This window comes from Pseudophryne corroboree, chromosome 12 (genome assembly GCF_028390025.1).
Source record: "Pseudophryne corroboree isolate aPseCor3 chromosome 12, aPseCor3.hap2, whole genome shotgun sequence".
Taxonomy (NCBI): Eukaryota; Metazoa; Chordata; class Amphibia; order Anura; family Myobatrachidae; genus Pseudophryne; species Pseudophryne corroboree.
Window position 1 is genome coordinate 95651939 of NC_086455.1, and position 22867 is coordinate 95674805.

At 46.9% G+C, this 22867-nt stretch overlaps 1 pseudogene; it reads right to left on the bottom strand.

Moving 5' to 3' along the window:
* Nucleotides 1-5614: 5614 nt before the first annotated feature.
* Nucleotides 5615-5733, bottom strand: LOC134981895 (5S ribosomal RNA; annotated as a pseudogene).
* Nucleotides 5734-22867: the final 17134 nt, after the last annotated feature.

Here is a 22867-nt window from a genome sequence, read left to right on the forward strand (position 1 = left end):
CAATGCCAGGCAGGCACGATGGGCTTTGCTTTTTGCTCGCTTTAATTTTTTGATAACATATCGCCCTGGGTCAAAAAACATCAAGGCTGATGCGCTCTCGCGGAGTTTTGCTCCAATCCAGGAGACCACCGAGGAGCCATTACCCATTGTGTCCCCATCATGTATTAAAGTGGGCATTACCCAGGACCTCTTGTCATTAGTCCTTAGAGCACAGGAGCAGGCTCCTCCAGACCTTCCGGTAGGTCTTTTGTTTGTGCCTCCTAGGTTAAGACAGCGAGTGTTCCTGGAATTCCATGCCAAGAAGTCGGCAGGTCACCCGGGTATTGCCAGAACTCGGGAGTTGCTATCTAGGGCGGTGTGGTGGCCCTCGGTGGCTAGGGATGTGGATCAGTGGGTTCGGGCATGTGACACCTGTGCCCGAAATAAGACTCCTAGAGAGGTTCCTGTTGGCCCATTACATCCACTCTCTATTCCATCTAAGCCATTAACCCACATTTCAATGGATTTTGTGGTGGACTTGCCCAAATCCTCGGGGATGATAGCCATCTGGGTTGTCGTTGACAGATTTTCGAAGATGGCGCACTTCGTTCCATTGGTTGGGCTGCCATCGTCCAGACGCCTGTCTGAATTATTTATGCTGCATGTTGTGCGCCTCCACTGGTTGCCACTTGATGTGGTCTCTGACCGCGGATCCCAGTTTGTGGCCAAATTCTGGAGGGCATTTTGTTCCGATCTCCAGATTTCTGTCAGCTTGTCGTCAGGCTACCATCCGCAGTCTAATGGGCAGACTGAAAGGGTAAACCAGTCCTTGGAGCAGTTCCTCAGGTGTTATGTCTCCAAGTGTCAGACTGACTGGGTTGCTCATCTGTCCATGGCGGAGTTTGCCTATAACAACGCGGCTCACTCTGCTACAGGGATCTCTCCCTTCCTTTGTGTGTATGGGCATCATCCTAAGGCCAATTCTTTTGACCCCCTGGACTCCACGCCTGGTGGTTCCTCTGTGGTTTCGGTCCTTAGAGGTATTTGGAGGAAAGTGAAGAAAGCCCTTGTGTCTGTGTCATTAGTGACCAAAAGGGTTTTTGATAAGCGGAAAATACCCTGCAGCTTCAAATTAGGGGACTTCGTCTGGTTGTCTACCAAGAATTTGAAGTTGAGACAGCCATCTCATAAGTTAGGCCTCCGGTTCATCGGTCCTTATAAGATCACTAGGGTTATCAATCCGGTGGCATTTCAGTTAGATCTACCCCGTTCTTTGGGTATCAATAAAACATTTCATTGTTCCCTTTTAAAACGGGCGATTAGTAATCCTTCTTCCAGTGGAAGACCTTCCCCTCTTCTGATACGTGGCCAGAGGGAGTTTGTTGTTGAAAGGATTCTTGACTCCAAGATGGTTCGGGGTCGGCTGTCATTTTTGGTGCACTGGAAGGGGTATGGCCCGGAGGAGCGGTCGTGGGTGCGCAGTTGTGATCTTCATGCCCCCAGACTGTTACGCTCTTTCTTCTCGCAGTTCCCCGATAAACCCGGTGGTAGGGGTTCTTTGACCCCTCGTCAGAGGGGGGGTACTGTTAGGGTCTCCTGCTCTGTGCTGCCACGTCGTCATGGCAACCGGGAGACAAGTGCTAGCGGAGTAACCTGAGCGTAGCTGATACTCCGGTTCGGGTCTTTTGCTGTGCAGTGGTTACAGGCTCTGTGCACGGCAGGGGATCTGGTGCTGGTTTTTGTGCTCACAGTCTGTGAGGTCTGAGTGGGGCGTGGACAGCACCTGCTATATAAACCCTCTTCTCAGGTTAGGCAGATGCTGCTGAATCTTTGTTGGTTAGTCAGTTCCTGAAAGCTAGCTAGTACTGTGTAAACTTTGTATTTGTTTGTTGCTTACTGCAAATAGGCCTTGGGATTTGGTATTACACTCTGCCAATCCAGACCTAGCAGTAAGACTGGAGTCAGTCGTTTAACCTGCTGGGGTTCTTTTGCTACTCTGTGAACCTAGCAAGTTTGTGGCTGTATTCTCAGACTTGCCTGCCAAAATCCTTTCTCACTGTGCAAGGAGTTCAGGTGTCAGTTTAGTGGCAGTAAGCTGAACCAGTGCACTGCAAGTGAGGACAAGGATTGTGGAGACTCTCCTTGTGTCTATTATTCCATCTCTGACCAAGGAGTTTACTGCCACACCTGTTGGTAACCCTTTAGGGTTTTGCTGTTGCCCTTAGCAACAGCATTTCGGGTTCTCTACGTATTAAATCACTACATCTTGCTTCTTTCCATCTGAGCATTCCTAATATTAGGGAGACACCCAGTTTCTTAGCCTTTGGGCTTCTCTGTTCACTTTGTGTTTATTTTGTTACCCTATCACCTTCTGTGTATGTAATGTCATATTCCCCAGTCTGTCTGTGAGTTCATTTGTTTTGCATCCCTCACCGTTCAGACACCAGTACATTCCTGCTGGCACTGGTGTGCATAACACTAAGTGACACAAGTGGCCGACACAAACACCTGGCCCATCTATGAGTTGCACTGCAGTGTCAGACAGGATGGCAGGTTTAAAAAATAGTCCCCAAACAGCACATGATGCAAAGTAAAAAAGAGGTGCAATGAGGTAGCTGTGACTAAGCTAAGCGACCCAAGTGGCCAACACAAACACCTGGCCCATCTAGGAGTGGCACTGCAGTTTTCTAGCGAGAGGATGAGTGCTTCCATCCTCATGTGAATCTGAACCACTAGCCATGAACATAGGAGGTCATTCCGAGTTGTTCGCTCATTGCCGATTTTCGCTATACTGCGATTATCCGCTAATTGCGCATGCGCAATGTTCGCAGAGCGCATGCGCTTAGTTATTTTACACAAAAGTTAGGTATTTTACTCACGGCATAACAAAGCTTTTTCATCGCTGTGGTGATCGTAATGTGATTGACAGGAAGTGGGTGTTTCTGGGCGGAAACTGGACGTTTTATGGGAGTGTGCGAAAAAACGCTTGCGTTTCTGTGAAATACGCGGGAGTGTCTGAAGAAACGGGGTAGTGTCTGGGCAAACGCTGGGTGTGTTTGTGACGTCAGACCAGGAACGAAACTGACTGATCTGATCGCAGTGTAGGAGTAAGTCTCGAGCTACTCAGAAACTGCTAAGAATTTTCTATTCGCAATTCTGCTAATCTTTCGTTCGCAATTCTGCTATGCTAAAATACACTCCCAGTAGGTGGCGGCTTAGTATGTGCAATGCTGCTAAAAGCAGCTAGCGAGTGAACAACTCGGAATGAGGGCCATAGGCCAGGGCCTCAGCCGTTCCTAGCCACTCCATGTCGTAAATGGCATATTGGCAAGTTTATGCTTCTCATCAGATGCTTTTAATTTTGATTTTTGGGTCATTTTACTGAACTTTTGTAGCATACTTGACGACACAGAGGTAGAGCAGTGGACTACTGTACCGTACTGCTATATATATACTGGTGGTCAGCAAAATTCTGCACTTTCCTCCTACTATATATACTGCGCACAACTAAAATGCAGCACAGGTATGGATGCATAGTATACTTGACGACACAGAGGTAGAGCAGTGGACTACTGTACCGTACTGCTATATATATACTGGTGGTCAGCAAAAATCTGCACTGTCCCCTCCTACTATATACTGTGCACAACTAAAATGCAGCACAGGTATGGATGCATAGTATACTTGACGACACAGAGGTAGAGCAGTGGACTACTGTACCGTACTGCTATATATATATATATATATATATATATATATATATATACTGGTGGTCAGCAAAATTCTGCACTGCCCTCCTACTATATATACTGCGCACAACTAAAATGTAGCACAGGTATGGATGCATAGTATACTTGACGACACAGAGGTACAGCAGTGGACTACTGTACCGTACTGCTATACTGGTGGTCAGCAAAATTCTACACTGTCCTACTATATACTACAATGCAGCACAGATATGGAGCATTTTTTAGGCAGAGAATGTAGATATTTTCAGCACACTGAGCACAGATATTTGCAAACACACTGAGCACAGATATTTGCAGCACACTGAACACAGAAACTGAGAGAACGCTGCACGTCCTATCGCTATCATCTCCAATGCATGTGCGGCTCCTTATATAGGACACGAATCTCGCGAGAATCCGACAGCGGGATGATGACGTTCGGGCGCGCTCGGGTTAACCGAGCAAGGCGGGAAGATCCGAGGCTGCCTCGGAACCGTGTAAAATGGGTGAAATTCGGGGGGGTTCGGATCCCGAGGAACCGAACCCGCTCATCACTAATAAATATATATCCTCAGTGCCAGATACATACTCTATATGCCCCCAGAGCCAGATAAATATATATCCCCAGTGCCAGATCCAGATATGCCCCCAGTGCCAGATCCCGATATGCCCAACAATGCCAGATCCCGATATGCCCCACAGTGCCAGATACATATATGCCCAGGGTATTGCTGCTCAACGCTGCTGGCTCCTACGCTGCTGGACTCCCCTTCATCTAGCACTGCCACTGGGCTCCGCGAAAAAGGGCATGCTGCTGGTGTCCGAAGGGAGGAGAGCGCAGCATGTGCCTCTCCTTCCCCTCAGTAAATATGATCTCCCCATCTCCTGTGGCAGTTCCACCTGGCAGGAGCAGACAGGCAGGCATCCGGGAGGAGAGGGCCGGATAGAGGAGGACTGTGGAGCCGCTGGGATCAGGCGGGCGGGCGGCCGTGTGGCAGCAGTGAGTGAAAGTGACTCACCCAGTGCCAGCAGCGGTGCCCTCCACTGAACGGCGCTCTACGCGGCTGTGTAGCCCGCATATGCGTCGGGCCAGCGCTGGGGGGAGCACATGGGAAAGGCAGCTTCAGCGCTGGCCGCTCTATAAAGTAATATAGTAGCAGTGCCGGATGCACTGCTGCTAATACAGCATGGGCAGCGCTGAAGCTGCTGGTGGCAGCTACACTGGCGTGCGGGTCCGGCTGGATGGCGCCTCTCTCCTGTTTTGGGGGAGCGAGCTGCCCCCCCCCCCATTCTGATGCCCCTGTATATAAGGGAAATACTCTATAATTATACAAATCTGGTGGTGCACCCTGAGTCAGTATTAAAGCTGAATACAAGGTTGGAGAAGAGAAAAGATGACTCTTGTGTGGGCGCACTCTTATTGGATTTGGTAAGAAAAAGATGTATTGAATAATTAAAACTTAACTTTTATTCTTTTTTCACAGAATATAGATTTTGTATCCCATAGTTAGAAAAAACTGACACAAATAAAATTTGTTTACAAAAATGTGTATGTTCTGGTTTGTCTATGACAGTAATAGACTGGTAGAAAGATGTAGACACCAACAGTATTACATCCGTATCCTACCACACCAGCACAAGCTCTGCTTGTATTAATGATATCTTGATTGACCTTGCAAGTTGGTGATAGTGATAAAACCTTGTGTACCAGGTTTATCCTGTGCTTGTCTCAGATGCACACATTAGTAGGGATCCTTGTATTACATTATACTCCTAACACCATTGATATTTGATCAATTGTTGTAAAACAATGTGTCCATATTGCAAGATTAAAGCTAAAGTAGGAAAAAAGGGAAAATGTTGGTGATCCTGCTGTTAATGATATGTCAGAATCAATAATTTGTGCCATCCTACTATACTCGGTATTCCCTGGGGGTCACCCTTCCAGGTACTGACCTAGCCCAACACCATTTAACTTCCAAGATCAGATGTGAATGGGCACGTGCGGTGAGGTATGGTAGTAGGAAAATGGCATACACTATCTCTGACGCACTAATGAGATTGCACCTGAAGTAAAAAGTTAAGAATTTCAGAAAAAGGTCAGCAGGAATATAGCTCATAGAGGTGGATCTGCTGTCTGCGTTAGACCAAGGATTTACTCGGAATCGTAAATGAGAGTCCATGATATGCAGTGACAGTAGACATGTCAGTAATCGTTGGCAGGTCCTTCAGTCCAGACCAGATGTCAGCTTTTGCTCCTGACTTCCCTGCATTACCGCCAGCGGTTGGGCTAGGAAATCTTATCCTTTTCCTTGCAGCCCAGTGGTGGGAGAAATTGGAAGAGCTGTTGACAGGACACATTCCGCTTGAGTTGACAATTTACTCACCAGCAGGTCTTTGCACCTCATCACACTTGTGTCTGCCGGAAAGAGAGATACAATGTAGGCTTAAAACCTAGGATCGAGCACGGTGGCCAAAATGTAGTGCTCTGATTTCAACAGAATGACCACCCTTGAATCCTGGCAAAGCAAATGAAGGGCTCCAATGACAAGTCCCACATACTTAGCGGAATCGCTCCGTCTTAGCTCCTCCTTTAATTTCTCCAGCTGCTTCTGCAAATAGCCTGATGAGGGGAATGACCTCACTCAAACTGGCAGTGTCTGAACTGATTTCACGTGTGGCAAGTTCAAAGGGTTAGAGAACCTTGCACAATACGGAAATCATTCTCCACTGTGCTTGAGTCAGGTGCATTTTCCCTCCTTTGCCTATATCATAGGTGGATATATTGGATTTAATGGCCTTTTGCTGCTCCTCCATCCTCTGAAGCATATAGAGTGTTGAATTCCACCTTGTTACCACCTCTTGCTTCAGTTGATGGCAAGGCAGGTTCAGGAGTGTTTTCTGGTGCTCCAGTCGTCGGTACGCAGTAGTAGTATTTTGAAAGTGGCCTGCAATTTTTCTGGCCAACGACAGCATCTCCTGCACGCCCCTGTCTTTTTAAAAAATAAATCATAATTAACCACCAAATTAATTGTATGTGCAAAACATGGGACCTGCTGGAATTTGCCCAGTTGTAATGCATGCACAATATTGGTGGGATTGTCAGATATCACAAATCCCCAGGAGAGTCTAAGTGGGGTAAGCCAATGTGCGATGATGTCCCTCAGTTTCCGTAAGAGATGTGCCTCTTACGGAAAGCGGTGATACACATCATAGCCTGCCTAGAAATGAGTTTGGATTTGCGAGATGCTGCTACTGGTGCTGCTGCTGCTGTTGTTGCTGCAGGAGGCAATACATCTATCCAGTGGGCTGTCACAGTCCTATAGTCCTTAATCTGTCCTGTTCCACTTGTCCACATGTCCGCAGTTAAGTGGACACTGGATACAACTGCATTTTTTTAGGACACTGGTGAGTCTTTTTCTGACCTCTCTGTACATTCTCGGTATCGCCTGCCTAGTGAAGTGGAGCCTAGATGGGATTTGGTACCGGGGACACAATATCTCCATCAATTGTCTAAATCCCACTGCACTAATGGCGGATACCGGACGCATGTGTAACACCAACATAAGTGTCAAGGCCTCAATTATCTACTTTGCAACAGGATGACTGCTGTCATATTTCACCTTCCTCACAAAGGACTGTTGGACAATCAATTGCTTAGTTGAAGTAGTACAAGTGGTCTTCCAACTTCCCCTCTGGGATGACGTTCGACTCCCAACAGCAATAACAGCAGTGGCAGCAGGTGTACCATTCAAGGACCCTCCGGAGGAATCCCGGTTAGGAGAGGACTCGTCAGTCTTGCCAAGGACATGGCCTGCAGGACTAATGACATTCATGGCTAAGGAGGAAGTTGATGTTGAGGGAGTTGGTGGTGTGGCTTGCAGGAGCTTGGGTACAAAAGGAAGAAAGGATTTAGGTGTCAGTGGACTGCTTAGGCTCTTACCCAAAGTTTCACAACTTGACACTGACTTCTGATGAATGCGCTGCAGGTGACGTATAAGGGAGGATGTTCCTAGGTGGTTAACGTCCTTACCCCTACTTATTACAGATTGACAGAGGCAACACACGGCTTGACACCTGTTTTCCGGATTTGTGGAGAAATAATTCCACACCGAAGAGGTGTTTTTTTTGGTATTTTGAAGAACAACACAGCAACACTATAAGGTACTTGTTATTATACAACAGCACTGTACATATGGCAGCAGAGTATACCACTGTGACTGCTGGTCACTGGAATGACTGATGGCTGATGCACAGGACACTACCACTGGTCTGATGCAGGACAACACAGCATCACTGTAAGGGACTTATTATTATACAGCAGCACTGAACATATGGCAGCAGAGTATTCCACTGTGACTGCCTGGTCACTAAAATGACTGACGGCTGATGCACAGGACACTACCACTGGTCTGATGCAGGACAACACAGCAACAATATAGGGGACTTGTTATTATACAGCAGCATTGGAAATATGTCAGCAGAGTATACATCTGTTACTGCTTGGTCACTGAATTGGCTGATGCACAGGACACTACCACTGGCCTGATGCAGATCAACACAGCAACACTGTAAGGGATTTGTTATTATTATACAGCAGCACTGGACATATGGCAGCAGAGTATACCACTCTGACTGCCTGGTCACTGGAATGACTGATGGCTGATGCACAGGACACTACCAGTAGTCTGATGCAGGACAACACAGAAACACTGTAAGGGACTTATTATTAAACAGCAGCACTGGACATATGGCAGCAGAGCATACCACTGTGACTGACTGGTCACTGGAATGACCGATGGCTGATGCACAGGACACTACCACTGGTCTGATGTAGGAAAACACAGCATCACTGTAAGGGACTGATCATTATACAGCAGCACTGAACATATGGCAGCAGAGTATTCCACTGTGACTACATGGTCACTAAAATGACTGACGGCTGATGCACAGGACACTACCACTGGTCTGATGCAGGACAACACAGCATCACTGTAAGGGACTTAATATACAGCAGCACTGGACATATGGCAACAGAGTATACCACTCTGACTGCCTGGTCACTGGAATGACTGATAGCTGATGCACAGGACACTACCACTGGTCTGATGCCAGACAACACAGCAACACTTTAGGGGACTTGTTATTATACAGAAGCATTGGACATATAGCAGCAGATTATACATCTGTTAATGCCTGGTCACTGAATTGGCTGATGCACAGCACAATACCACTGGCCTGATGCAGATCAACACAGCAACACTGTAAGGGACTTGTTATTATTACACAGCAGCACTGGACATATGGCAGCAGAGTATACCACTCTGACTGCCTGGTCACTGGAATGACTGATGGCTTATGCACAGGACACTACCACCGGTCTGATGCAGGATAACAGAGCAACACTGTAAGACACTTGTTATTTTATACAGCAGCCCTGGACAGTGGACATATGGCAGCAGGGTATACCACTGTGATTGCCTGGTCACAGGAATGGCTGATGCACAGGACACTAACACTAGTTTGATGCAAGACAACACAGCAACACTGTAAGGGACTTGTTAATATTACACTGCAGCACTGGACATATGGCAGCAGAGTATACCACTGTGACTGCCTGGTCACTGGAATGACTGATGGCTGATGCACAGGACACGACCACTGGTCTGATGCAGGACAACGCAGCATCACTGTAAGGGACTGATCATTATACAGCAGCACTGAACATATGGCAGCAGAGTATTCCACTGTGACTGCCTGGTCACTAAAATGACTGATGGCTGATGCACAGGACACTACCACTGGTCTGATGCAGGACAACACAGCAACAATATAGGGGACTTGTTATTATACAGCAGCATTGGAAATATGTCAGCAGAGTATACATCTGTTACTGCCTGGTCACTGAATTGGCTGATGCACAGGACACTACCACTGGCCTGATGCAGATCAACACAGCAACACTGTAAGGGATTTGTTATTATTATACAGCAGCACTGGACATATGGCAGCAGAGTATACCACTCTGACTGCCTGGTCACTGGAATGACTGATGGCTGATGCACAGGACACTACCAGTAGTCTGATGCAGGACAACACAGAAACACTGTAAGGGACTTATTATTAAACAGCAGCACTGTACATATGGCAGCAGAGCATACCACTGTGACTGACTGGTCACTGGAATGACTGATGGCTGATGCACAGGACACTACCACTGGTCTGATGTAGGAAAACACAGCATCACTGTAAGGGACTGATCATTATACAGCAGCACTGAACATATGGCAGCAGAGTATTTCACTGTGACTACATGGTCACTAAAATGACTGACGGCTGATGCACAGGACACTACCACTGGTCTGATGCAGGACAACACAGCATCACTGTAAGGGACTTAATATACAGCAGCACTGGACATATGGCAACAGAGTATACCACTCTGACTGCCTGGTCACTGGAATGACTGATAGCTGATGCACTGGACACTACCACTGGTCTGATGCCGGACAACACAGCAACACTTTAGGGGACTTGTTATTATACAGAAGCATTGGACATATAGCAGCAGATTATACATCTGTTACTGCCTGGTCACTGAATTGGCTGATGCACAGCACAATACCACTGGCCTAATGCAGATCAACACAGCAACACTGTAAGGGACTTGTTATTATTACACAGCAGCACTGGACATATGGCAGCAGAGTATACCACTCTGACTGCCTGGTCACTGGAATGACTGATGGCTTATGCACAGGACACTACCACCGGTCTGATGCAGGATAACAGAGCAACACTGTAAGACACTTGTTATTTTATACAGCAGCCCTGGACATATGGCAGCAGGGTATACCACTGTGATTGCCTGGTCACAGGAATGGCTGATGCACAGGACACTAACACTAGTTTGATGCAAGACAACACAGCAACACTGCAAGGGACTTGTTAATATTATACTGCAGCACTGGACATATGGCAGCAGAGTATACCACTGTGACTGCCTGGTCACTGGAATGACTGATGGCTGATGCACAGGACACTACCACTGGTCTGATGCAGGACAACACAGCATCACTGTAAGGGACTGATCATTATACAGCAGCACTGAACATATGGCAGCAGAGTATTCCACTGTGACTGCCTGGTCACTAAAATGACTGATGGCTGATGCACAGGACACTACCACTGGTCTGATGCAGGACAACACAGCAACAATATAGGGGACTTGTTATTATACAGCAGCATTGGAAATATGTCAGCAGAGTATACATCTGTTACTGCCTGGTCACTGAATTGGCTGATGCACAGGACACTACCACTGGCCTGATGCAGATCAACACAGCAACACTGTAAGGGATTTGTTATTATTATACAGCAGCACAGGACATATGGCAGCAGAGTATACCACTCTGACTGCCTGGTCACTGGAATGACTGATGGCTGATGCACAGGACACTACCAGTAGTCTGATGCAGGACAACACAGAAACACTGTAAGGGACTTATTATTAAACAGCAGCACTGTACATATGGCAGCAGAGCATACCACTGTGACTGACTGGTCACTGGAATGACTGATGGCTGATGCACAGGACACTACCACTGGTCTGATGTAGGAAAACACAGCATCACTGTAAGGGACTGATCATTATACAGCAGCACTGAACATATGGCAGCAGAGTATTTCACTGTGACTACATGGTCACTAAAATGACTGACGGCTGATGCACAGGACACTACCACTGGTCTGATGCAGGACAACACAGCATCACTGTAAGGGACTTAATATACAGCAGCACTGGACATATGGCAACAGAGTATACCACTCTGACTGCCTGGTCACTGGAATGACTGATAGCTGATGCACTGGACACTACCACTGGTCTGATGCCGGACAACACAGCAACACTTTAGGGGACTTGTTATTATACAGAAGCATTGGACATATAGCAGCAGATTATACATCTGTTACTGCCTGGTCACTGAATTGGCTGATGCACAGCACAATGCCACTGGCCTAATGCAGATCAACACAGCAACACTGTAAGGGACTTGTTATTATTACACAGCAGCACTGGACATATGGCAGCAGAGTATACCACTCTGACTGCCTGGTCACTGGAATGACAGATGGCTTATGCACAGGACACTACCACCGGTCTGATGCAGGATAACAGAGCAACACTGTAAGACACTTGTTATTTTATACAGCAGCCCTGGACATATGGCAGCAGGGTATACCACTGTGATTGCCTGGTCACAGGAATGGCTGATGCACAGGACACTAACACTAGTTTGATGCAAGACAACACAGCAACACTGTAAGGGACTTGTTAATATTATACTGCAGCACTGGACATATGGCAGCAGAGTATACCACTGTGACTGCCTGGTCACTGGAATGACTGATGGCTGATGCACAGGACACTACCACTGGTCTGATGCAGGACAACGCAGCATCACTGTAAGGGACTGATCATTATTATACAGCAGTACTGAACATATGGCAGCAGAGTATTCCACTGTGACTGCCTGGTCACTAAAATGACTGATGGCTGATGCACAGGACACTACCACTGGTCTGATGTAGGACAACACAGCAACAATATAGGGGACTTGTTATTATACAGCAGCATTGGAAATATGTCAGCAGAGTATACATCTGTTACTGCCTGGTCACTGAATTGGCTGATGCACAGGACACTACCACTGGCCTGATGCAGATCAACACAGCAACACTGTAAGGGACTTGTAATTATTATACAGCAGCACTGGACATATGGCAGCAGAGTATACCACTCTGACTGCCTGGTCACTGGAATGACTGATGCACAGGACACTACCACTGGTCTGATGCAGGACAACACAGCATCACTGTAAGGGACTGATCATTATACAGCAGCGCTGAACATATGGCAGCAGAGTATTTCACTGTGACTGCCTGGTCACTATAATGACTGACGGCTGATGCACAGGACACTATCACTGGTCTGATGCAGGACAACACAGCATCACTGTAAGGGACTTATTATACAGCAGCACTGGACATATGGCAACAGAGTATACCACTCTGACTGCTTGGTCACTGGAATGACTGAGAGCTGTTGCACAGTACACTACCACTGGTCTGATGCCGGACAACACAGCAACACTTTAGGGGACTTGTTATTATACAGAAGCATTGGACATATAGCAGTAGAGATGAGCGGGTTCGGTTTCTTTGAATCCGAACCCGCACGAACTTCACTTTTTTTTCCACGGGTCCGAGCGACTCGGATCTTCCCGCCTTGCTCGGTTAACCCGAGCGCGCCCGAACGTCATCATGACGCTGTCGGATTCTCGCGAGGCTCGGATTCTATCGCGAGACTCGGATTCTATATAAGGAGCCGCGCGTCGCCGCCATTTTCACTCGTGCATTGAGATTGATAGGGAGAGGACGTGTCTGGCGTCCTCTCCATTAGAATAGAGATAGATAGATTAGATAGAGAGAGATTGTGCAGAGTCGCAGACAGAGTTAGTTTACCACAGTCAGTGACCAGTGCAGCAGCTAGTTAACTTTTATTTAATATAATATATCCGTTCACTTCTCTCTGCTATATCCGTTCTCTGCCTGAAAAAAAAAACGATACACAGCACAGTCAGTCACACAGTGTGACTCAGTCTGTGTGCACTCAGCTCAGCCCAGTGTGCTGCACAGTCATCAATGTATAAATTAAAAGCTTATAATTAATTGTGGGGGAGACTGGGGAGCACTGCAGGTTGTTAGCAGGAGCCAGGAGTACAATTATATTAATTAACAGTGCACACTTTTGCTGCAGGAGTGGTGACCAGTGCCTGACCACCAGTATAGTATTGTTGTATACTACTAATATCTCTTTAAATATCAACCAGTCTATATTAGCAGCAGACACAGTACAGTGCGGTAGTTCACGGCTGTGGCTACCTCTGTGTCGGCACACGGCAGGCAGTCCGTCCGACCAGAATTGTATTATTTATTATTATATACCTACCACCTAACCGTGGTTTTTTTTTCATTCTTTATACCGTCATAGTGTCATCCTAATTGTTACGAGTATACTACTATCTCTTTATCAACCAGTGTACAGTGCGGTAGTTCACGGCTGTGGCTACCTCTGTGTCGGCACACGGCAGGCAGTCCGTCCGACCAGAATTGTATTATTTATTATTATATACCTACCACCTAACCGTGGTTTTTTTTTCATTCTTTATACCGTCATAGTGTCATCCTAATTGTTACGAGTATACTACTATCTCTTTATCAACCAGTGTACAGTGCGGTAGTTCACGGCTGTGGCTACCTCTGTGTCGGCACACGGCAGGCAGTCCGTCCGACCAGAATTGTATTATTTATTATTATATACCTACCACCTAACCGTGGTTTTTTTTTCATTCTTTATACCGTCATAGTGTCATCCTAATTGTTACGAGTATACTACTATCTCTTTATCAACCAGTGTACAGTGCGGTAGTTCACGGCTGTGGCTACCTCTGTGTCGGCACACGGCAGGCAGTCTGTCCGACCAGAATTGTATTATTTATTATTATATACCTACCACCTAACCGTGGTTTTTTTTTCATTCTTTATACCGTCATAGTGTCATCCTAATTGTTACGAGTATACTACTATCTCTTTATCAACCAGTGTACAGTGCGGTAGTTCACGGCTGTGGCTACCTCTGTGTCGGCACACGGCAGGCAGTCCGTCCGACCAGAATTGTATTATTTATTATTATATACCTACCACCTAACCGTGGTTTTTTTTTCATTCTTTATACCGTCATAGTGTCATCCTAATTGTTACGAGTATACTACTATCTCTTTATCAACCAGTGTACAGTGCGGTAGTTCACGGCTGTGGCTACCTCTGTGTCGGCAGTCGGCAGGCAGTCCGTCCATCCATAATTGTATTATTATTATAATATATACCACCTAACCGTGGTTTTTTTTTCATTCTTTATACCGTCATAGTGTCATACTAGTTGTTACGAGTATACTACTATCTCTTTATCAACCAGTGTACAGTGCGGTAGTTCACGGCTGTGGCTACCTCTGTGTCGGCAGTCGGCAGGCAGTCCGTCCATCCATAATTGTATTATTATTATAATATATACCACCTAACCGTGGTTTTTTTTTCATTCTTTATACCGTCGTCATAGTGTCATACTAGTTGTTACGAGTATACTACTATCTCTTTATCAACCAGTGTACAGTGCGGTAGTTCACGGCTGTGGCTACCTCTGTGTCGGCAGTCGGCAGGCAGTCCGTCCATCCATAATTGTATTATTATTATAATATATACCACCTAACCGTGGTTTTTTTTTCATTCTTTATACCGTCGTCATAGTGTCATACTAGTTGTTACGAGTATACTACTATCTCTTTATCAACCAGTGTACAGTGCGGTAGTTCACGGCTGTGGCTACCTCTGTGTCGGCAGTCGGCAGGCAGTCCGTCCATCCATAATTGTATTATTATTATAATATATACCACCTAACCGTGGTTTTTTTTTCATTCTTTATACCGTCGTCATAGTGTCATACTAGTTGTTACGAGTATACTACTATCTCTTTATCAACCAGTGTACAGTGCGGTAGTTCACGGCTGTGGCTACCTCTGTGTCGGCAGTCGGCAGGCAGTCCGTCCATCCATAATTGTATTATTATTATAATATATACCACCTAACCGTGGTTTTTTTTTCATTCTTTATACCGTCGTCATAGTGTCATACTAGTTGTTACGAGTATACTACTATCTCTTTATCAACCAGTGTACAGTGCGGTAGTTCACGGCTGTGGCTACCTCTGTGTCGGCAGTCGGCAGGCAGTCCGTCCATCCATAATTGTATTATTATTATAATATATACCACCTAACCGTGGTTTTTTTATACCACCTAACCGTGGCAGTCCGTCCATAATTGTATACTAGTATCCAATCCATCCATCTCCATTGTTTACCTGAGGTGCCTTTTAGTTCTGCCTATAAAATATGGAGAACAAAAAAGTTGAGGTTCCAAAATTAGGGAAAGATCAAGATCCACTTCCACCTCGTGCTGAAGCTGCTGCCACTAGTCATGGCCGAGACGATGAAATGCCAGCAACGTCGTCTGCCAAGGCCGATGCCCAATGTCATAGTACAGAGCATGTCAAATCCAAAACACCAAATATCAGAAAAAAAAGGACTCCAAAACCTAAAATAAAATTGTCGGAGGAGAAGCGTAAACTTGCCAATATGCCATTTACCACACGGAGTGGCAAGGAACGGCTGAGGCCCTGGCCTATGTTCATGGCTAGTGGTTCAGCTTCACATGAGGATGGAAGCACTCAGCCTCTCGCTAGAAAACTGAAAAGACTCAAGCTGGCAAAAGCACCGCAAAGAACTGTGCGTTCTTTGAAATCCCAAATCCACAAGGAGAGTCCAATTGTGTCGTTTGCGATGCCTGACCTTCCCAACACTGGACGTGAAGAGCATGCGCCTTCCACTATTTGCATGCCCCCTGCAAGTGCTGGAAGGAGCACCCGCAGTCCAGTTCCTGATAGTCAGATTGAAGATGTCAGTGTTGAAGTACACCAGGATGAGGAGGATATGGGTGTTGCTGGCGCTGGGGAGGAAATTGACCAGGAGGATTCTGATGGTGAGGTGGTTTGTTTAAGTCAGGCACCCGGGGAGACACCTGTTGTCCGTGGGAGGAATATGGCCGTTGACATGCCAGGTGAAAATACCAAAAAAATCAGCTCTTCGGTGTGGAGGTATTTCACCAGAAATGCGGACAACAGGTGTCAAGCCGTGTGTTCCCTTTGTCAAGCTGTAATAAGTAGGGGTAAGGACGTTAACCACCTCGGAACATCCTCCCTTATACGTCACCTGCAGCGCATTCATAATAAGTCAGTGACAAGTTCAAAAACTTTGGGTGACAGCGGAAGCAGTCCACTGACCAGTAAATCCCTTCCTCTTGTAACCAAGCTCACGCAAACCACCCCACCAACTCCCTCAGTGTCAATTTCCTCCTTCCCCAGGAATGCCAATAGTCCTGCAGGCCATGTCACTGGCAAGTCTGACGAGTCCTCTCCTGCCTGGGATTCCTCCGATGCATCCTTGCGTGTAACGCCTACTGCTGCTGGCGCTGCTGTTGTTGCCGCTGGGAGTCGATGGTCATCCCAGAGGGGAAGTCGTAAGCCCACTTGTACTACTTCCAGTAAGCAATTGACTGTTCAACAGTCCTTTGCGAGGAAGATGAAATATCACAGCAGTCATCCTACTGCAAAGCGGATAACTGAGGCCTTGGCATCCTGGGTGGTGAGAAACGTGGTTCCGGTATCCATCATTACTGCAGAGCCAACTAGAGACTTGTTGGAGGTACTGTGTCCCCGGTACCAAATACCATCTAGGTTCCATTTCTCTAGGCAGGCGATACCGAAAATGTACACAGACCTCAGAAAAAGAGTCACCAGTGTCCTAAAAAATGCAGCTGTACCCAATGTCCACTTAACCACGGACATGTGGACAAGTGGAGCAGGGCAGGGTCAGGACTATATGACTGTGACAGCCCACTGGGTAGATGTATGGACTCCCGCCGCAAGAACAGCAGCGGCGGCACCAGTAGCAGCATCTCGCAAACGCCAACTCTTTCCTAGGCAGGCTACGCTTTGTATCACCGCTTTCCAGAATACGCACACAGCTGAAAACCTCTTACGGCAACTGAGGAAGATCATCGCGGAATGGCTTACCCCAATTGGACTCTCCTGTGGATTTGTGGCATCGGACAACGCCAGCAATATTGTGTGTGCATTAAATCTGGGCCAATTCCAGCACGTCCCATGTTTTGCACATACCTTGAATTTGGTGGTGCAGAATTTTTTAAAAAACGACAGGGGCGTGCAAGAGATGCTGTCGGTGGCCAGAAGAATTGCGGGACACTTTCGGCGTACAGGCACCACGTACAGAAAACTGGAGCACCACCAAAAACTACTGAACCTGCCCTGCCATCATCTGAAGCAAGAAGTGGTAACGAGGTGGAATTCAACCCTCTATATGCTTCAGAGGTTGGAGGAGCAGCAAAAGGCCATTCAAGCCTATACAATTGAGCACGATATAGTAGGTGGAATGCACCTGTCTCAAGTGCAGTGGAGAATGATTTCAACGTTGTGCAAGGTTCTGATGCCCTTTGAACTTGCCACACGTGAAGTCAGTTCAGACACTGCCAGCCTGAGTCAGGTCATTCCCCTCATCAGGCTTTTGCAGAAGAAGCTGGAGGCATTGAAGAAGGAGCTAACACGGAGCGATTCCGCTAGGCATGTGGGACTTGTGGATGCAGCCCTTAATTCGCTTAACAAGGATTCACGGGTGGTCAATCTGTTGAAATCAGAGCACTACATTTTGGCCACCGTGCTCGATCCTAGATTTAAAGCCTACCTTGGATCTCTCTTTCCGGCAGACACAGGTCTGCTGGGGTTGAAAGACCTGCTGGTGACAAAATTGTCAAGTCAAGCGGAACGCGACCTGTCAACATCTCCTCCTTCACATTCTCCCGCAACTGGGGGTGCGAGGAAAAGGCTCAGAATTCCGAGCCCACCCGCTGGCGGTGATGCAGGGCAGTCTGGAGCGACTGCTGATGCTGACATCTGGTCCGGACTGAAGGACCTGACAACGATTACGGACATGTCGTCTACTGTCACTGCATATGATTCTCTCAACATTGATAGAATGGTGGAGGATTATATGAGTGACCGCATCCAAGTAGGCACGTCACACAGTCCGTACTTATACTGGCAGGAAAAAGAGGCAATTTGGAGGCCCTTGCACAAACTGGCTTTATTCTACCTAAGTTGCCCTCCCACAAGTGTGTACTCCGAAAGAGTGTTTAGTGCCGCCGCTCACCTTGTCAGCAATCGGCGTACGAGGTTACATCCAGAAAATGTGGAGAAGATGATGTTCATTAAAATGAATTATAATCAATTCCTCCGCGGAGACATTGACCAGCAGCAATTGCCTCCACAAAGTACACAGGGAGCTGAGATGGTGGATTCCAGTGGGGACGAATTGATAATCTGTGAGGAGGGGGATGTACACGGTGATATATCGGAGGGTGAAGATGAGGTGGACATCTTGCCTCTGTAGAGCCAGTTTGTGCAAGGAGAGATTAATTGCTTCTTTTTTGGGGGGGGTCCAAACCAACCCGTCATATCAGTCACAGTCGTGTGGCAGACCCTGTCACTGAAATGATGGGTTGGTTAAAGTGTGCATGTCCTGTTTTGTTTATACAACATAAGGGTGGGTGGGAGGGCCCAAGGATAATTCCATCTTGCACCTCTTTTTTCTTTTCTTTTTCTTTGCATCATGTGCTGATTGGGGAGGGTTTTTTGGAAGGGACATCCTGCGTGACACTGCAGTGCCACTCCTAGATGGGCCCGGTGTTTGTGTCGGCCACTAGGGTCGCTAATCTTACTCACACAGCTACCTCATTGCGCCTCTTTTTTTCTTTGCGTCATGTGCTGTTTGGGGAGGGTTTTTTGGAAGGGACATCCTGCGTGACACTGCAGTGCCACTCCTAGATGTGCCCGGTGTTTGTGTCGGCCACTAGGGTCGCTAATCTTACTCACACAGTCAGCTACCTCATTGCGCCTCTTTTTTTCTTTGCGTCATGTGCTGTTTGGGGAGGGTTTTTTGGAAGGGCCATCCTGCGTGACACTGCAGTGCCACTCCTAGATGGGCCCGGTGTTTGTGTCGGCCACTAGGGTCGCTTATCTTACTCACACAGCGACCTCGGTGCAAATTTTAGGACTAAAAATAATATTGTGAGGTGTGATGTGTTCAGAATAGGCTGAAAATGAGTGTAAATTATGTTTTTTGAGGTTAATAATACTTTGGGATCAAAATTACCCCCAAATTCTATGATTTAAGCTGTTTTTTAGGGTTTTTTTAAAAAAACACCCGAATCCAAAACACACCCGAATCCGACAAAAAAAATTCGGTGAGGTTTTGCCAAAACGCGGTCGAACCCAAAACACGGCCGCGGAACCGAACCCAAAACCAAAACACAAAACCCGAAAAATTTCCGGCGCTCATCTCTATATAGCAGCAGATTATACATCTGTTACTGCCTGGTCACTGAAATGGCTGATGCACAGGACAATACCACTGGCCTGATGCAGATCAACACAGCAGCACTGTAAGGGAGTTGTTGTTATTATTACACAGCAGCACTGGACATATGGCAGCAGAGTATACCACTCTGACTGCCTGGTCACTGGAATGACTGATGGCTTATGCACAGGACACTACCACCGGTCTGATGCAGGACAACAGAGCAACACTGTAAGACAATTGTTATTTTATACAGCAGCCATGGACATATGGCAGCAGAGTATACCACTGTGACTGCCTGGTCACAGGAATGGCTGTTGCACAGGACACTAACACTAGTCTGATACAAGACAACACAGCAACACTGTAAGGGCCTTGTTGATATTATACTGCAGCACTGGACATATGGCAGCAGAGTATACCATTCTGACTGCCTGGTCACTGGAATGACTGATGGCTGATGCACAGGACACTACCACTTGTCTGATGCAGGACAACACAGCATCACTGTAAAGGACTGATCATTATACAGCAGCACTGAACATATGGCAGCAGAGTATTCCACTGTGACTGCCTGGTCACTAAAATGACTGACGGCTGATGCACAGGACATTACCACTGGTCTGATGCAGGATAACACAGCAACACTGTAAGGGACTTGTTATTATTAAACAGCAGCACTGGACATATGGCAGCAGAGTATACTACTGTGACTGCCTGGTCACTGGAATGACTGATGGCTAATACACAGGACACTTCCACTGGTCTGATGCAGGACAACACAGCATCACTGTAATGGACTGATCATTATTCAGCAGCACTGAACATATGGCAGCAGAGTATTCCACTGTGACTGCCTGGTCACTAAAATGACTGACGGCTGATGCACAGGACTTTACCACTGGTCTGATGCAGGACAACACAGCAACACTGTAAAGGACTTATTATTATACAGCATCACTGAACATGTGGCATCAGAGTATTCCACTGTGACTGCATGGTCACTGGAATGACTGATGGCTGATGCACAGGACACTACCACTGGTCTGATGCAGGACAACACCTCAACACTGTAAGGGACTTATTATTAAACAGCAGCACTGGACATATGGCAGCAGAGTATACCACTGTGACTGCCTGATCACTGGAAAGACTGATGGTTGATGCACAGGACACTACCACTGGTCTGATGCAGGACAACACAGCATCACTATAAGGGACTTGTTATTATACAGCATCACTGAACATATGGCAGCAGAGTATTCCACTATGACTGCCTGGTCACTAGAATGACTGATGGCTGATGCACAGGATACTACCACTGGTCTGATGCAGGATAACACAGCAACACTGTAAGGGACTTATTATTAAACAGCAGCACTGGACATATGGCAGCAGAGTATACCACTGTGAATGCCTGGTCACTGGAATGACTGATGGCTAATGCACAGGACACTTCCACTGGTCTGATGCAGGACAACACAGCATCACTGTAAGGGACTGATCATTATACAGCAGCACTGAACATATGGCAGCAGAGTATTCCACTGTGACTGCCTGGTCACTAAAATGACTGACGGCTGATGCACATGACTTTACCACTGGTCTGATGCAGGACAACACCTCAACACTGTAAGGGACTTATTATTAAACAGCAGCACTGGACATATGGCAGCAGAGTATACCACTGTGACTGCCTGGTCACTGGAATGACTGATGGCTAATGCACAGGACACTTCCACTGGTCTGATGCAGGACAACACAGCATCACTGTTAGGGAGTTGTTGTTATTATTACACAGCAGCACTGGACATATGGCAGCAGAGTATACCACTGTGACTGCCTGGTCACTGGAATGACTGATGGCTTATGCACAGGACACTACCACCGGTCTGATGCAGGACAACAGAGCAACACTGTAAGACAATTGTTATTTTATACAGCAGCTATGGACATATGGCAGCAGAGTATACCACTGTGACTGCCTGGTCACAGGAATGGCTGTTGCACAGGACACTAACACTAGTCTGATGCAAGACAACACAGCAACACTGTAAGGGCCTTGTTAATATTATACTGCAGCACTGGACATATGGCAGCAGAGTATACCATTCTGACTGCCTGGTCACTGGAATGACTGATGGCTGATGCACAGGACACTACCACTTGTCTGATGCAGGACAACACAGCATCACTGTAAAGGACTGATCATTATACAGCAGCACTGAACATATGGCAGCAGAGTATTCCACTGTGACTGCCTGGTCACTAAAATGACTGACGGCTGATGCACAGGACATTACCACTGGTCTGATGCAGGACAACACAGCATCACTGTAAGGGACTTATTATACAGCAGCACTGGACATATGGCAGCCGAGTATACCACTCTGACTGCCTGGGCACTGGAATGACTGATGGCTGATGCACAGGACACTACCACTGGTCTGATGCAGGATAACACAGCAACACTGTAAGGGACTTATTATTATACAGCAGCACTGGACATATGGCAGCAGGGTATACCACTGTGACTGCCTGGTCACTGGAATGACTGATGGTTGATGCACAGGACACTACAACTGGTCTGATGCAGGACAACACAGCATCACTATAAGGGACTTGTTATTATACAGCATCACTGAACATATGGCAGCAGAGTATTCCACTGTGACTGCCTGGTCACTAGAATGACTGATGGCTGATGCACAGACACTACCACTGGTCTGATGCAGGATAACACAGCAACACTGTAAGGGACTTGTTATTATTAAACAGCAGCACTGGACATATGGCAGCAGAGTATACCACTGTGACTGCCTGGTCACTGGAATGACTGATGGCTGATGCACAGGACACTACCACTGGTCTGATGCAGGACAACGCAGCATCACTGTAAGGGACTGATCATTATACAGCAGCACTGAACATATGGCAGCAGAGTATTCCACTGTGACTGCCTGGTCACTAAAATGACTGACGGCTGATGCACAGGACTTTACCACTGGTCTGATGCAGGACAACACAGCAACACTGTATAGGACTTATTATTATACA